The 17,184-nt window shown below is 46.3% G+C and overlaps 1 long non-coding RNA gene across 1 annotated transcript in view; it reads right to left on the bottom strand.

Annotated features, from left to right (window-relative positions):
• The window catches only part of LOC124720516, a 34,915-nt gene extending 19,987 nt beyond the window's left edge, over window positions 1-14,928 (bottom strand). The window contains exons 1-2 of the long non-coding RNA XR_007006184.1: window positions 14,453-14,928; window positions 1,518-1,770 (exon numbers count right to left, since the gene is read on the bottom strand). This is a non-coding gene — a long non-coding RNA (uncharacterized LOC124720516). The remainder of the gene's footprint in view (window positions 1-1,517; window positions 1,771-14,452) is intronic.
• Between the last annotated feature and the right edge of the window lie 2,256 nt (window positions 14,929-17,184).

Below are 17,184 nucleotides of genomic sequence, written 5' to 3'. Positions count from 1 at the left end.
GACATTTCTACTTACTCGATTTACTCATTTTTCTTCCGATTTTTGCCCAAATTAAATCCTTTTTCATTTGATTTTTCCACTCGGTGTTGGCCAGATTCCAAAAATTTGCTTTTTAGAATCCAGTTCAATAAGTTGCTTATCCTCTGAGGCAGAGAAGCGGTCAGCCGACATTTTTGGTGATTGTTTCTATAACAGTTCTCTTAAAAATTGTCTGTTGTTACCTGTGCATGTGAAACAAACAGTGCAGCTGTCATCTCGCTGCTCCCCAGTTTGACAACACCCACTCCTCCGGCCAAGTAAATCGTTGCAACATGTGGGATGGGCTCCTCCTAAAGCATAGTGTTTCTTGCAGGTGGAGCCTACTGGGGCACTGCGTTGTCCCCACCCTAGGAAAACTGTCCCGTACATTTGCACTGTGTGAGTAGGCAGTGGGGTCTCGCATGCATTTTACGCAGCACACCGTGGGAAACTCCCGCAGCTAGGAAACCACAGCTTAAGGGTTGTGACGAAGGAATGATGACATATGGAAGTTTGGGTCTGCCTGTGAGTCGTGCGTGGTTAGCCAAACTGCTTAAGGCAACAGCTTGCGTAAAGTGGAGAAAGTGGGTTTGAGTCCCAGTCTGGCATAAATTTTCATTGTTGTCATTCCCTTATATAGCTGACTGATTTTCATATTCGCAACTGTGAAAACATTTCATGTATTTCTGCTTCCTGTAGACCAATTCCCATGTCGAGTTTTCTTATCCCTCACAGGGTTCCGTTCCCTGGCTGTTATGGAGCCACCTATGGCCAGTGAAGCACTTACACTGAAAGTATAGTATAGCGGTGTTGTCATGCCAATGTAGATACTAAATTAGCAAATAAACATCAAAATTTTGAAACTTTTGGATAACTCTTTTCCTGAAACTTCCTGGCAGATTAAAACTGTGTGACGTACCGAGACTCGAACTCGGGACCTTTGCCTTTCACGAGCAAGTGGTCTACCAACTGAGCTACCCAAGCACGACTCACAGCCCCTCCTCACGGCTTTACTTCTGCCAGTACCTTGTCTCCTATCTTCCAAACTTTACAGAAGCTCTCCTGCGAGCACTTGCCCGCGAAAGGCAAAGGTCCCGAGTTCGAGTCTCGGTCCGGCACACAGTTTTAATCTGCCAGGAAGTTTCATATCAGCACCCACTCCGCTGTAGAGTGAAAATTTCATTCTAGAACTCTTTTCCTGTTGTTTCACTTCTCGACTATTTAATACATGTGTAAACTTTGCGAAGAACACCCAGTTTGAATAATGCTAGGTCCATCAATAATTAATTAAGCCTTACCAGACACACTAGCAAGTCCCCAGCACTATCACTTCATGTCAATAAAAAAACTAACAATAGAGGCTAACAGCTAAGTTGTAAATTAACCTGTAATCTGCATAAAACAATACACTGAAAACCATGTACTTAAAAAGAGCTCATGTTTCAAATAAAGCGTTACAAAAGCATAATACCAAGGCAGACTGTTTCACTCAAACGTACCTGCACTTAGGGTCAGCTGCACAATCAGCGGATAAATCCCAGATAGCTAACTGAGGAACACCAACTATGGTAGTAATAGGAGGTGCACCATATGACAGCATTTTATTCCCTGGTTCCCATCCATGCTGTGTATTTTTGTGCATGTCATTAATTTTATCTAGTCACCGTCTACAGAAACAGCTCGTCTGAAATGAGCGCTAAGCGGTCCAGGTCCCAAAACTATTTGCCCGAGATACTTTGCGGCTGGTCAAAGCTGTAAACAAGTTCGTGAACATAGTAGAAAACAAAGAAAACTGATGCAGTTTCCTGCAAGAAAAGGTAAGTGCAAAATATGTAATTAAGCTTGTAAGGTACTAGTATATGTAACACAAAAATCTATCTTTAAGTTACTCGAACGGTCAGGTATTTGTTGTTTGACCACGAACAAATCTTGATAAATTTCAGAATAAAGCACGGCGGAAAATATGACACAGATTCAATTCACAAATTACTTAGTATCGACTAGTGGATTTTGTATTTACATTTTACATAGTAATAGTAGTGGGTGTTCTACAAAAAGCACATTTTCTGAATTCACTGAAAACTAATTGTACATCAAATTTTGCTTTCCTCGAGTGTATACAATCCAGTTTCTACGATGTGACGGTTATTACTAATTATACTGGGGTCGTATATGGAAAATAGGTGAGCTTTACAATTAAAATACTAATTATTATTTATTTATCTATTTCACCGGTTCTTAATATCCTTGGCTGGTGATAGCATTGCTTTCAGAAATACAGCAACCAGACACTATTTTATTTAGACCTTTCATTCATCTTCAATTTATGTAATGTATATTTAAATCACTCAAAGTATCAACTGCAATTTGGATGCTGCAGCTGCCTTCCTATCCCACCACTCCCATTTTCTGCATTTATGAGTGTGGTATAAGCACTGTTTCTTTGTTGTATTGCACAAAGCAGGACAGTATTTGCCGTGCCACACTTGTAAATGTGGACAATGGGAGCAACAGCAAGCAGAACAGAAAGGCAGCACCTGCATACGAGATGCAGTTGTTGTTTTTAATAATATGTCAACTGAAAATTTAAATACATATTATGCCAAATGAAGATGGACAAAAGCCTGATGTGTGTATTTGTATAAATACAAAATACATAAAATGGCTATTCCTATATTGCTGGCGTAGAAGTGTACTCGCAGCACACATCTGAACTAGAGGCTGCTGTCGTGTCTCACCTAAATGTTGAAGGTACAGTAACAATGGCATACATAATTTTGACCTTTGCAATCATCCCAAGCATCTAAATGTAATGTACAAGGGCAGGGGAAGTAACTGGAGATGTCACACCTACAGCATGATCTTCCTCATTTAACGTATTTACTCGAATCTAAGCCGCACTTTTTTCCGGTTTTTGTAATCCAAAAAACCGCCTGCGGCTTAGAATCGAGTGCAAAGTAAGCGGAAGTTCTGAAAAATGTTGGTAGGTGCCGCCACAACTAACTTCTGCCGTCGAATATATGTAGCGCTTTGCTGGCAGAAAGATAAATACTAGAGCCAAAACCTCTGCGTCAGTAAATAAATTTAAAAAAAGGTGGAAGACGACCTTTTTTCTCCGCCCTGAGTTTCGACCATTGCATTTTCATACATTATCCAACGAAGTAAATACAAATGCTGTATTGTTCATCTTTGAATGTGGCAGCATTTCAATGTACTACGAAAATCCGACTGGCAAGACTGTTTGGGATGTTTGTCAATATGGCCAACTCTACGTTCTGAATTTTTTTCCTACATGTGAAAAAAGATGATGGCAAATAGGAACTTTTATGAATTGTGAATCACATGCAGTATTCTCTTCACCATAAGAATAATACGAATATAAACATTTTGCCATGTATTCTTTCGTGTTTGCTGCTATCTCATTTAAATCCTGTCTGCCTAATAAACTACGAAACTAGAGTGAGACAACAGCAAACGTGGAAGAGTATACATATCATGTCATGTTTATATTCATATTATTCTCATGCCTAATAGTGATACAGAAATGAAGCACGGCAATTGACTAGATCTTTAAGATGACTCTAATTTCTGTGCAGAATGTAATGTACGAAACAGGCGTCTGCAAAGATTTTCAAACGGAGAAAAATTTTCGCTAAACTCTCGTTCAGAACATCTTCTATCATATGCAGTCTATTATTTGGTTCTTGCTGATCATTATCAAAGAAAGCAGCAAAGAAAACAAATAGCAGTCTCTTGTCATTGTTTCGCTGATGAGACGATTCTTCTTCTTCTTCACCTTCTTCTTCTTTTTTTTTTTTTTTTTAAAAAAAGAAGCGGCGGTAGCGCGCACAAAAGCAAGCCATGCTGCAAGCGGCGGCAGGCCATAAACACTCATAATCAGAATGCGACAAACAATGCATGACACAGTAAAATAATGCATTTTCAGCTTAGAGTGACGTAAACACCTATAACAAAGAGAACGGCACTTATCAGATCAAAGAAAAATAAGCAATCAATTCAAAGCAGAGGAAGCACGTGAAAAAGGAAGGGTACCCGTATAAATACGGACGGAGCGCCTGACGCATAGCAATGGCTACCTGGTAAAGCTTAACTGCTAAGCTTACGAGTCGAACCAAACTACTGTAGCTGTATCGTCATTCATTCGACCTAAATTGTGTCTCATATTACTATGAGACCAACTTTGTTTCGATTTGGAGGTGCGGCCTAAAACTTTTCTCTCTCCTTGAATTTCGAGTCTCAAATTTCAGGTGCGGCTTAGATTCGGGAAATTTTTTTTCCCTTGATTTCGAGTCTCATTTTTCAGGTGCGGCTTAGATTCGAGTAAATACGGTAGTTGTGTCCAATCATCTCAGCTTAAATTTGTCAATTTTATTCTCAAGATAAATGTACTGTTGTCAATTTTATTTTCAAGATAAATGTACTGTTCTCAAATGTGTGATGTCAATGTGCCATTGCGTGTGGAGACATATTCAGGGTGGCTACTCAAACTTGGTGAAAAAATTCTCTAAGAATTCCAGCTGGGGGGAGGTTGGTTGGTTGGTTTGGGGGATTAAAGGGACCAGACTGCTATGGTCATCGGTCCCTTTTCCAAAGACAAAGAACACCCACAGAGAATAAAAACGAGGAACAGAAGAGATCACAGACGATACAGAACAAGAGAAACTGAGACAAAGACAAGTCAAAACGAACTAAAACCACACAGAGTGTGACGGTGGTTGGCCGACCATAGAAATAAAAAAGGAAAAGCCAACCACTTAGAAACACATTTAACAAAAATCTGTTGAAAATCATAGGCCAAAGGCCAGAATCAACACAAAACAATAAAATAAAACAGAAACACTCAGATTAAATGATAAAATCCCCCTGCCCGAATAAAACGTAAAACTAAGTCAGCCATAGTGGAGTCGTCTGTTAAAAGGGCAGGGAGCGTATCAGGCAGCGCAAATGTCTGCCTGACCACAGCTAAAAGGGGGCAGGCCAACAGAATGTGGGCCACTGTCAAAGCTGCCCCACAGTGACACAGAGGAGGGTCCTCCCGGCGCAGTGAATAACTTTGTGTTAGCCGGGAGTGGCCAATGCGGAGCCGACAAAGGACGACGGAGTCCCTGCGGTCGACTCGCATGGATGACCGCCACACAGTCGTCGTCTCCTTAATGGCACGGAGTTTATTGGGTGTAATCCGATCGCGCCATTCAGCGTCCCAAAGCGCAAAAACTTTTCGGCGGAGGACTGCCCGCAAATCAGTCTCTGGGAGGCCAACATCCAGAGATGGTTTACACGTGGCCTCTTTCGCCAGGCGGTCAACATGTTCATTGCCCGGGATACCGACATGACCGGGGGTCCACACAAAGACCACAGAGCGGCCGCAACGCGCAAGAGTATGCAGGGACTCATGGATAGCCATCACCAGACGAGAACGAGGAAAACACTGGTCGAGAGCTCGTAAACTGCTCAGGGAATCTCTACAGATCACGAAGGACTCACCTGAGCAGGAGCGGATATACTCTAGGGCTCGAAAGATGGCGACTAGCTCAGCAGTGTAAACGCTGCAGCCAGCCGCCAAGGACCGTTGTTCGGAATGGTTCCCTAGAGTTAGCGCATACCCGACACGACCAGCAACCATCGAACCGTCAGTGTAAACAATTCCAGAGCCCTGATACGTGGCAAGGATGGAATAAAAGCGGCGGCGGAAGGCCTCTGGAGGGACCGAGTCCTTCGAGCCCTGTGCCAAATCGAGCCGAAGGCAAGGGCGAGGAACACACCACGGGGGTGTACGCAGAGGCGCCTGGAAAGGAGGCGGAACAGGGAAAAACCCAAGCCCGCAGAGAAGCTCCTTGACGCGTACAGCGATCGGACAACCCAACCAGGGCCGACGGTCCGGCAGATGCACGACCGACTGCGGGAACAGGACACGGTAATTTGGATGCCCGGGCAAACTAAAAACATGGGCAGCATAAGCAGCCAGTAATTGTTGGTGTCGTACCCGCAGTGGAGGTACACCTGCCTCCACTAGTACGCTGTCCACAGGGCTGGTGCGGAAAGCACCAGTGGCAAGGCGTATCCCGCTGTGGAGAATTGGGTCCGGCACCCGTAACGCAGATGGGGATGCTGAGCCATAAGCCAGGCTCCCATAATCCAGACGGGACTGGATTAACGCCTGGTAGAGCCGCAACAGGGTAGAGTGGTCGGCGCCCCAGCGGGTGTGGCTCAAGCATCTCAGAGCGTTTAGATGCCGCCAACACGTCTGTTTCAGCTGCCGGATATGAGGCAGCCAAGTCAACCGGGCATCGAAAACCACCCCCAAAAACCTGTGGGTCTCCACCACAGCAAGGAGTTCGTTGGCAAGATAAAGCCGCGGCTCAGGATGGACTGTTCGGCGCCGGCAGAAATGCATAACGCGGGTCTTGGCTGCCGAAAACTGAAACTCATGCGCTACAGCCCAAGACTGCGCCTTACGGATAGCGCCCTGTAGCTGACGTTCAACAGCTGCAATGCTAGTAGAGCTGTAGGAAAGGCAGAAGTCGTCAGCATACAGGGAAGCGGAGACAGAATTTCCCACGGCCGCAGCAAGCCCGTTAATGGCTACTAAAAACAGACAGACACTTAAGACAGAGCCCTGTGGCACACCGTTCTCCTGGACGTGGGAGGAACTATACGAGGCCGCGACTTGCAGGCGGAAGGTACGACACGACAGAAAATTGCGGATAAAAATCGGCAGAGGACCCCGAAGACCCCATCCATGAAGCGTAGAAAGAATGTGATGACGCCATGTCGTATCGTACGCCTTCCACATGTCGAAAAAGACAGCGACCAGGTGCTGACGGCAGGCAAAAGCAGTACGGATGGCCGACTCCAGGCTCACCAGATTGTCGGTGGCGGAGCGGCCTTTACGGAACCCACCCTGAGACGGAGCCAGAAGGCCCCGAGACTCCAGTACCCAATGCAAGCACCTGCTCACCATCTGTTCAAGCAACTTACAAAGAACGTTGGTGAGGCTAATGGGACGGTAGCTGTCCACCTCCAGAGGGGTCTTTCCAGGTTTCAAAACGGGGATGACAATGCCTTCCCGCCATTGCGACGGAAACTCCCCCTCGACCCAAAGACGGTTGTAAAGATCGAGAAGGCGCCGCTGGCAGTCCACTGAAAGGTGTTTCAGCATCTGACAGTGGATGCCATCTGGCCCAGGAGCGGTATCAGGGCAAGCAGCTAGGGCACTGCGAAATTCCCACTCACTGAATGGAGCATTGTAAGATTCCAGGTGGTTGGTGCGAAACGAAAGGCTCCGATGTTCCAGCCGCTCTTTAATGGAGTGGAAGGCCTGGGGGTAATTCGCAGAAGCGGAACTCATAGCAAAATGCTCTGCTAAGCGATTTGCAATGACGTCGGAGTCAGTACAAACGGCTCCATTCAGTGAGAGCGCAGGGACGCTGGCAGGGGTCCGATAGCCGTAGACGCGCGAATCTTGGCCCAAACCTGCGAGGGAGTGACATGGAGGCCAATGGTGGACACATACCGCTCCCAGCACTCCTTCTTGCCCTGGCGGATAAGGAGGCAGGCCCGCGCACGCAGCCGTTTGAAGGCGATAAGGTGGGCTAAGGAGGGATGTCGCTTGTGACGCTGGAGCGCCCGCCGGCGATCTTTAATCGCTTCAGCGATCTCAGGCGACCACCAAGGCACAGCATTCGGCCAAGGGGACCCAGAAGAACGGGGAATGGCAGATTCGGCGGCAGTAACGATTCCGGTGGTGACCGAGTGAACCACCGCATCAATGTCATCAGTAGAGAGAGGCTCAAAAGCGGCAGTGGAGGAGAACAAATCCCAGTCAGCCTTATTCATATCCCATCTGCTAGGGCTATGAGAAGAGTGACGCTGTGGTAGTGACAAAAAGAGCGGAAAGTGGTCACTACCACACAGGTCGTCATGCACACTCCATTGGACAGACGGTAAGAGGCTATGGCTACAGATGGAAAGGTCAATGGCGGAAGGTGCCATGCGCCACACTGAAGTGTGTGAAGGCACCATCATTTAACAGCGAGAGACCGAGCTGCGACAATAAATGCTCAACGATGGCGCCTCGACCTGTGGCCACTGACCCGCCCCACAGAGGGTTATGGGCGTTGAAGTCGCCCAATAGCAAGAAAGGTGGCGGCAATTGGGCGACCAGTGCAGCCAGGACATGCTGCGAGACATCACCATCCGGTGGAATGTAAAGACTGCAGACGGTAACAGCCTGTGGCGTCCACACGCGTACAGCGACAGCCTCTAAAGGCGTCTGGAGAGGGACAGACTCGCTGTGCAGAGTGTGAAGGACATATATGCAGACGCCACCAGACACCCTTTCATAAGCTGCTCGGTTCTTATAATAACCCCGATAGCCACGGAGGGCAGGGGTTCGCATCGCTGGAAACCAAGTTTCCTGGAGAGCAATGCAGAAGAAAGGGCGAAGGCTGATAAGTTGGCGGAGCTCAGCTAAATGGTGGAAAAAACCGCCGCAGTTCCACTGGAGGATGATATTGTCCATGGCTGAGAAAGGCGTGAAAGGACTGGGAAGGCAACTTACGCCGCTTGTTCACTCACTGCCACCGATTCAGTACCCGTACGAGAGGCATCCATGGCGTCTGAGGGACCAGCGAGATCAAGGTCCTCAGCGGACGCTAGAATCTCGACTTCATCCTCAGACGCAGAGCGCGAAAGGTGCGGTGGGGTTGGTGCCACCGCAAGTTCTTTGGCCTTAGAGGACTTTCTCTTGGACTTCTCTCGCTGAACCTTGGGTTTCACCGGCTGGGAAGGCTTCACCGATTCAGTCTCCGGGACAGAGGACGATCGTGAAGCCCTGCGCCCGGCCGCTGGTGAGGACTTATGCCACTGGCGGCCGTCATCCTCCCCGCTGGTGGAACCATGGGAAGGGAGGGTCCCAAGGGAACTCTTACGGGCGAGAGTAGCCGAAGAAGTTAGACGCTTCTCCGGCTGAGAAGCGGGGACGGACGTCCCCGACGGGTGGGAGGAGGTTGCTCCTGAGGTAGGTGGTGCAGGAGCAACCGGTTGGGTAGAGCCCCCCACGGGCAAGGGGGCAGGAGGAGTCTTACTGCTTATCGAGCTGGCTGGAAGTCTCGAAACTGATGGAGCTAGCACAGTTGTTGTAGCAGCTGCATTAGAAGATTTCATTCTCACAGGATGGAATCTGTCATATTTCCGTTTGGCCTCAGTATAGGTCAGCCGGTCCAGGGTCTTATATTCCATGATTCTGCGCTCTTTCTGAAAGACTTTGCAGTCAGGCGAGCAAGGTGAATGGTGCTCCCCGCAGTTGACGCAGATGGGAGGCGGGGCACATGGAGTATCGGGGTGAGATGGGCGTCCGCAATCTCGACATGTGAGGCTGGAAGTGCAGCGGGAAGACATATGGCCGAACTTCCAGCACTTGAAGCACCGCATCGGGGGAGGGATATAGGGCTTGACGTCACATCGGTAGACCATCACCTTGACCTTTTCCGGTAACGTATCACCCTCGAAGGCCAAGATGAAGGCACCGGTAGCAACCTGATTGTCCCTCAGACCCCGATGAACGCGCCGGATGAAATGAACACCTCTACGTTCTAAGTTGGCGCGCAGCTCGTCATCAGACTGCAAAAGGAGATCCCTATGGAAAATAACACCCTGGACCATATTTAAACTCTTATGTGGTGTAATAGTAACGTTAACATCCCCCAACTTGTCACAAGCAAGTAACCTGCGGGACTGGGCGGAGGATGCCGTTTGTATCAGTACTGACCCAGAGCGCATTTTAGACAAGCCCTTCACCTCCCCAAACTTGTCCTCTAAATGCTCGACGAAAAACTGAGGCTTTGTGGAGAGAAAAGACTCCCCATCAGCTCTCGTGCAAACTAAGAATCGGGGCGAATAACAGTTACCTCCATCCCGAGACTTACGCTCTTCCCACGGCGTGGCCAGGGAGGGGAACGTTTTCGGATCGTACTTCTGAGCATTAAATTGAGCCCGAGAACGCTTAGAGACTGCTGGCGGCTGGCCGCCAGCGAGAGATGATGTACCACGCTTCATTGCGGGTCATCCGCCCTGATGCCACCTACTCCGACCAAGGGCCCTCCCCACGGGCGCCACCCAGCCACAGCAAGGCCACCTGGCAGGATGGCCGTTGCCGGGAGTCCCGATGCCCCAGGGAGATGGGCATCTACTCCTTGGCATGCGTGGGGAGTTAATGGCGCAGGCATCAGTAGAGCGATCCCTGTGTTGTCAGGGGGCTACAACCAAGAGGGTACATGGTGGCCCCACCACAACGGACTGGCTACCGTGCTGGATCTTAGGTGCAAAAATGTCCAAGGTCGTCGTCGCAGTTAAAAGAAACACTGCAGAGTGCAGAGTGCAGCGTGGTACTCGCACACAGGGACGTATCCTCGCCCAAGAGATCGAAAACGAGCGGGACACCATTGCAACGACGAGAAATCCGGCTAAAGGTCTAATTGCACGACGGAAACAGTGCACCATGTAAGGCGCCCTTCCCCAATTGGCTCGCTCTTCGGATAAATTTAGAAAGATGGAGGTCAAACCCGAGAGGGGACCATCACATAAGGCCGAAACGTTGGAGACTCCTTTTAGTCGCCTCTTACGACAGGCAGGAATACCGCGGGCCTAGTCTAACCCCCGAACCCGCAGGGGGCAGCTGGGGGGAGGAAGATGGCGTCCAGAACCTCCTGATAAATTAATGGTGGGGGAGGGAGCAAATACCGCAATAATCACTTTTCTTTCCTTTCAGTTGAGCTATATACCAGCCATAAGCAGTAGTCTAACCATAGTTTTTAAACACTGATAATTTATACGGAATAATACGAATGTAATTAACGCACTTTGAAATAGTAAGTACTTTAAAATTTGCAATTTATAAAATTAAATAAAATTCAATTTCAATGTCAGATTAAAAATGCAGAATTCCTTAAGATTTTACAAAATTCATGAAATTCCCTGAACTTTAGCCATGTTTCTAGGTAAAATGTAATCCCTTGAGAATCCCAGGTTTTCCAGAATAATCACTACCCCGACATTCACAAAAGCTACTTTAAATATACAGTAGCACTTCATGCCATTGTCACAAACGTTAATACAGTAAAATCCTAGCACCCAGTGTCTCGTCATTATAAAACAATATAGTAGCTTCGAATGACGTATTACAATTACAAATAAAATCTTTGAGTGTTCCTTATTCTCAAGCTGTATACATATCATATTCTAGCAATTATGTTAGTTAAACCTCAACTGTGCGTGATTTGTTGAGCAGCAGCAAGGACAGAGTGTCATAAATTACACATAATGTAGTAAGTTTGTGTGCTGCAGATTAACCAAGTGTTTCATCACCTAAATTTATGTGAATTGTATGCCCAAAGAAGTGCTAATCTGATAAGCCCTTCCAAGTTTTTTTCAATAGTGTGTTTTGACTTCAGATAGGTTTCATCACAGAAGTGTGTTACTGATCTTAAAGAGTATTCAATTGAATATAATAGAGGGAAACATTCCACGTGGGAAAAATATATCTAAAAACAAAGATGATGTGACTTACCACACGAAAGCGCTGGCAGGTCGATAGACACACAAAAAAACACAATCATACACACAAAATTCTAGCTTTCGCAACCAACGGTTGCTTCATCAGGAAAGAGGGAAGGAGAGGGAAAGTCGAAAGGATATCCAACCACACATACAAGGGTGTGTGTGCGAGTGTATACCTGTCCTTTTTTCCCCCTAAGGTAAGTCTTTCCACTCCCGGGATTGGAATGACTCCTTACCCTCTCCCTTAAAACCCACATCCTTTCGTCTTTCCCTCTCCTTCCCTCCTTCCTGATGAAGCAACCGTTGGTTGTGAAAGCTAGAATTTTGTGTGTATGATTGTGTTTGTTTGTGTGTCTATCGACCTGCCAGCGCTTTTGTATGGTAAGTCACATCATCTTTGTTTTTAGATATATAGAGTATTTAATTGGATAGATAAAAAATCTACTCACCAAACAGAGGCAGAACACACACACATAAAAGACGGTTGTAATTGGCAAGCTTTTGGAGCCAGTGAAGGAAAAGGGGTAGAATCCGTGAATATCACACAGAGTCTTTCCTTCTCATGCCGTACAGTTAGTCCTCCCTGACCCTGGGTAGCTTTCCCAAAATCTACCCCTTTTTCTAGACCTCTCCAGTCCTTTTCCTTCACCCCTCTTCCTTCGCCTTCAATCCTTCTTCTGTTGTGTCTCCTTCTTATCCCGTACGTTAAGTACCTGCCCCCCCCCCCCCCCTTCCCTCTCCTCCGCCCCATGGTTCCGGGTGACTTTCCCGAAATCTACCCTTTTTGCTAGACCTCTCCAGTCCTTTTCATTCACCCCCCTTCCTTCCCTTTCAACCCTTCTGCCTGAAGAAGGTGTCACTGGCTCCAAAAGCTTGTCAATTACAACCGTCTTATATATGCGTGTTCTGCCACCGCTTGATGAGTAGATTTTTTATCTCTCCAATTAAATGATCTTCAAGAGTTCTAAACAGCCTGCAACAGATATAAGTGGAAGCTGATTAAATATAGCTGACAGTTGTCACACGTGTGGCAGAATTTGCAGCTAGTGTGAAATGAAACACTAATTGTAATAAATGAACATACCTTTAATTTATTTTCTTCAATGTGTTGACACAGATGCAGTGATTGCTTTTGGAGAAGGCATATTCCCTTAACAAGTATTAAGTATACCACAGTAATGTTCTGACATACTGTACTCACAAGCTTTCACAGTTCTCATGCATAAATGTGACAATGTTTGACACTAAAGCTCAGAATCCTCATTGTAGAGTACTACTGTGCTCGCATTAAAATTATACTTCCCTTCTAAAGATATGCCAATCTCAAATCTTTTATAACAATAAAGTCTGTCTCATTTCCAATGTCAGGCACATATGCTTATTTATGTTTGTTTCAGGAGACCAATTAGCAACAACAGATGTAAATCAGCAACCAGAAGACAAAGGGTACCACCGTTTGCGACTGCCGAGCAGATGGGTTCACAGACCACATGCTAAGAAAGACTTAGGAGAGTTGCAGATGGTGCTGCTTCACAAAGCTGCACAAGGAGACTCGAGGAGTAAGGGAGAACTGAATTGGTTAAAGAAAAATTGAAAACCCCGCAGTCAGGATTAGAAAAGAAAAATTAAAATGAATATCAGAATAAAAGCATGAGGGCTATACGGAAAGTATGGAAATGGAAATGACAATGAGAATATGATGAAGCTTTGCACAGATGTTTTGGGCAGTGTCTCTAATATACCAGTATATAGTGTCACGTTGCTCTTCCCAGTTACGAGTACACAGTGAGCATGTAAAAATGCATAGAAAATAGTGTCTCCCACCAAATATGAGTGCTTGCATACAGATTTCACCTGATTTCATGCAACCCCACATAATGTAGCTGTCACACATTTTCTTCTTCACGACAGTTCTCGGCCGCACACTGCAGGGAAATGAGGACGCTCCTGCAGCGTTCTCGATGAGAAGTGTTTGTCGCCCACTACACATCCTGGACTCTGCTTCCTCTGATTTTCATCTCTGCTCAAATGACAGACATTCTGCCACAGACGACAAGCTGCAGTGCAGCGTAGAAAACTGTCAGAAAGCACAGGAGGCTGCCTTATGTGAGGAGGGTATTGGAAAGTCAGTACAAAACTGTGCCATATGTCCAAGTCAGAGTGGCAACTATGCAGGGAAGTAGCTGGAAGGTGCAGCTAACTGCTGCAAATAAACCAACTTTGGTTTTCGCTGTGGTTTCTATTTCACAACCGTTCCTTATTTTCCAAATAGCCCTCGTATATTAACCCGTATCTATTTATTTATTTTATTTTCATTTAACTACAATGGAGATGGAAGTAAGTAACAAAAGACACTCTTATGGCGTGTTGTAGATTGTCATATTCAACATGCCATCTTTCATCTACGATAGACATTGCGGTGGATGCCTGAAAAACTGGTTTGAGTGGAGACAGTACCTCGTTCATTTCAACTGTCACACTTTGCAATACAGAACGTACAAAGATGATCACCTCCGTCCTGTCAGCCTGCAGTCTTATATCATTGGATAGCACTGGGAATCCTCTCTTCCACATGCCATGTGACCTGTCAACAACATTTCTTGCTTTTATCTGTGACTGTCCTCGAGTTAATAATCGGCAGAACATGATTCGACACTACATAGCCCAAACTATACTGTGACACACAATTGCCCATTTCATCATATGAGGTAAGCTTTCTGGCTAGAATTAATAAAAAGTTTTTGCTGAACCAAAAACATTCAATATTTTCAAATTATAGGTGGTCACCATTTACAGACTAAAAGAAAAATAGTGTTTTCTTCTGCCACACTCTTCTGCATTGTCACTTTATTCTTACTTGTATGCAATCTATGGCACCACAGACTCCTGTGTTCCAGCAAAGTCCTCATATGTGTTCAGAAATTTAATGTATCCCAAGGTATACAATAATCCTGTCAGCAGTCCCCAATGGACAGAAGGCAATCACCAGAACTGAAATATGTAATTCTCAGTAATAGCTGGTTGATTGATGGAACATTCATTTCTGAAAGAAAGAAAACAATTGTATCGGACAAGCTGTGTGAGAATTGACACGTTAACTGCCGTGTGGCCGCCAGTGGCCACAGCAGGCACCTCTGCTGCGCCGCCAGGGGATGCACTGCAGTCGACATGTTAAACTCGTTTCGTAATAAATAATGTTGCTTATAGGCTTCTCTGAAATTGAAAGACATTCTTTAAGTTCTAATGTCACATAGACTAATATTCATTCACATGTTGTGCTTTGTAAATCCATTGTGAGAAGCATTACAGGTAGTGCAGTAAGTCAAATTATTAGTGGGCAGTAACAGCTGCAGTAAGCTACTTCTGTAAAGGATACTAACAACAAATTATGACTGGTGATAACCTACCCACAATCACAGAAATTACTTTACAAATGTCTGCTTGCATCAGGAGAATAAAGGAATTAATTTGGGTAAAAAAAGGCACTGCTTTTCCACTACCACCCAGCTGCGTTCAAACACTGTTGTAACTTTAGATGGACTACTATTGGCTCACTATATAGCCCTACTGGAAAAGTCTAGAAATGTCCAGTGCAAACAGACATTCAAAATTTACATCTTCAAGTGCATATATGGACATAAATTGCAGGAATGGTTGATGAGACACTTTTTAACTTTGGTTTTAAAAATCTGGAAATTTTGATTTCCTGTCTGCCATTATCAGATGTTGTATACTTTTGCATCAAAATATAAAACACCATTCAGAAACCAAGACAGGGAAAGTTTTTTTACTCCAAGTGTTGTGGCTGTAAATTGCACAGTTCACTTCAAGTTCACTCGTTTTACTAACCACGAATGACTTTTCAGTTGAGAAATATTAACAGTCACACACAAACAAATAATGAGCGCAAAATTTCTAAGGGTCTAGTTTGATAATAAGTCAAAAAGTAATGATTGTGTAAACCAACTAGTCTGGATGGTCTGTACAGCATGCTTTGCATTTTTAAGTATCTCTCACTGTGTTGACCTGAAGATTAGGGGTTTTGTCTAATTTTGTGTCAACCTCATTTTCTTATAGGATTAACTAGTGAGCACTGCAGCTACAGTGAGTAACAAATATTACTGCGGTGTCGTGACAGCTCACGTGTCGGTGACAATGCAGGATTTCTGGTCAGGCTGCAGGCGCGTGGACACAGATGGACAGCTATCGAAAAGTCGTAGAAGCTGTGAGAGAGTGACAGCTAATTTATTCATTACACGTCGTACAGCAGTGAAAACATCACCTCACAGAGGTCGGTACCCGGCGGAGCAGACCTGCTCCGGACAGAGGTGCGTGCTTAACTCGGCGAGTGACAGTAGGAAGCGCCGGCAGGATCGAGTCACCAGCCGCACGGGCAGCGACCGAAGAAACGATGACGGCACCTCGGCGAGTGTAGAGCGACGCCGGTCTGGGCAGGTGGCAGGCACACAGTGATGCTGGCCTCTCTTCTAAGGTGGTCACTCCGGTCATCACAGGTGTGTGACCAGTTAACAGCCTCAAATGGGCCTAGTGCAGGGAGCAGCCGAGTGCACAGACGAACCGTGGACTCCGGCGTAGGATATGGCACCAACGTCGGTCGGCCGGCAGACAGTCTCCACCTGGAAGGCACTTATTCGATTCCCAGCAGCATCGGGACTAGGGCAGCACCGAGACTGAGCACACGCCCACAGTTAGCGGAAGTGACCTCTAGTAGCAGTGGGCCAGACAACTCCTTTCAGGTCGACAACTACCGTGGTGTGTCTCTGAGCTGGCTGCAGACGATTACAGACGCCGCACGAGTGGGGCGAGCAGTATTTACGGTTGCTGGACTCGGCCCCGACGTGACGGGACACTGTTTCTGATTTCGCAGACTCGAGAAGTGGTGCGCGCTGGACTCCGACACGGCGCAGTCTGGGTCACCACTGCGAAAGGCTGGCCTTCGTACTGTGCCATGTCAGCAGTGTTACACTGGCAGAAATAGGAACGGGGGTCGGACTTGCGGTAACCAGCCTCACTCTAGAGCCGGGACGGAGACTTCCCTCATGTCGGCATGGCCTCCCTAGAGCCTCTCACGTCAAACTGCAGCAGCAGCTTTGCCGCAGGTTACAGGTGCTGATTTGAACGGCCGTTGTGGAACAATATATTCAGGAAAATTGAGCACTGAATAAGCCTTAAAAGTAAATGGGAAAATATTGCAAGCACCAGCTTCAGAAAAATGGTACTTCACACAAGTGCGATATACGAGAGCTGCTCAATAAAGAATGATCGTAATTTTCTCACGGTCATAATTACTCGTGCTAAAATTTTATCTATGATATTCTGTGAGCTTAATGTGCAACAAACACGCCATAGTAGTTTCACTGTTGGGACTCCCGGCTGCCGCCTGTGAGAGGCAGGCGAGGTCAGACAAGTCCAGTATCGCCTACTGCTGCTATGGAGGTAACTCGTGAGGAACAATATGTGGCTTTGAAATTCTGCTTTCGTCTTAACAAATCTTCAGCTGAGGCCTATACAATGTTACAGGAGGCCTACAGAGAGTCTGTTCTTCCCTAAAGCACGGCTTGAAGGCCG

This window comes from Schistocerca piceifrons, chromosome 11 (genome assembly GCF_021461385.2).
Source record: "Schistocerca piceifrons isolate TAMUIC-IGC-003096 chromosome 11, iqSchPice1.1, whole genome shotgun sequence".
NCBI classification, from domain to species: domain Eukaryota; kingdom Metazoa; phylum Arthropoda; class Insecta; order Orthoptera; family Acrididae; genus Schistocerca; species Schistocerca piceifrons.
Note: the sequence above shows the minus strand (reverse complement) of the source record. Positions and strands in the feature narration are given on the sequence as shown.